This window comes from Benincasa hispida, chromosome 6, assembly GCF_027475165.1.
Source record: "Benincasa hispida cultivar pf3 chromosome 6, pf3_genome.v1.1, whole genome shotgun sequence".
NCBI classification, from domain to species: Eukaryota; Viridiplantae; Streptophyta; class Magnoliopsida; order Cucurbitales; family Cucurbitaceae; genus Benincasa; species Benincasa hispida.
The window spans coordinates 19,668,056-19,669,009 of NC_143483.1; positions in this window are offsets into that span (position 1 = coordinate 19,668,056).

The following is a 954-nucleotide window of genomic DNA, read 5'->3' on the forward strand; positions in this document are numbered from 1 at the left end:
ATATGATCCATATTGTTCATGTGAAGACACGAGAATGAGGGTATCCTATATAAAGAGTTTAAATAGAACCGACCACGAAATGATTACTTTCTCAGAATAACATCGTTGCTTGAAGAAACTAACTTTTCATTAGGATGACCATAGGTAGCTTAATCCTAAGTGAGTTGTGAACTTCTGTCAATGAGGAAAATTTTTTAATTTGTATGGGCGAGAAATGCCTTTTCTGTTCGAAATGTCCTAGAACTCGTAGTTTGTGTTAAACATTCTATTTTATCAATAACAATAACTTGTTAATTTTGCATCTTATTATAAAAATCCAATAAACGCAACCTTGGCTATAGTCTGAATGCTGTAACTTTATGTAGTGACATAAACAGGATCAAGTTGACAGTATATAGCCTAAATTGTCTAATATGTATATGGATGAAATTGGGTATCTCATCCTGGTAACACTATTGGATGCGGCCCACTCTGTAATTGTTACAAGAAGTTGTAAGGTGCTACAAACGATGTCATCCACAAATTATTCATGTTGAGACATGAGAGTGGGGGCATCCTATGCAATGAGTTTTCATATAGACTAGACCACGAAAATAGTCATTTTTCTTTATAATGACCGTTTACTGTTAAAACTGACTATTTCATTTATTATATAATATAACCTACATTAACTCGATCTTAATCCTGAGCTAGCTATGAACTCCTGTTTGTTCAGGATTATCCTTTGATCTGTAAATGGTGAGAGTAGTCCAACAGCACTGCTCAATAAGCTTACCATTTTGGGGATAAGACCGAATGAATAGCTGGGGACATAGCCTTGCAAGATGGAATTCACTTCTACCCTATTTAAGATTAGCAGATAGGTTGTTCCCTTAAGTACTGACTCCAAGTTTTGAACAAACAGGGCCCCACCTTCTCATGATAGAGAAAGAATTTGATTCATAATCTCATTAG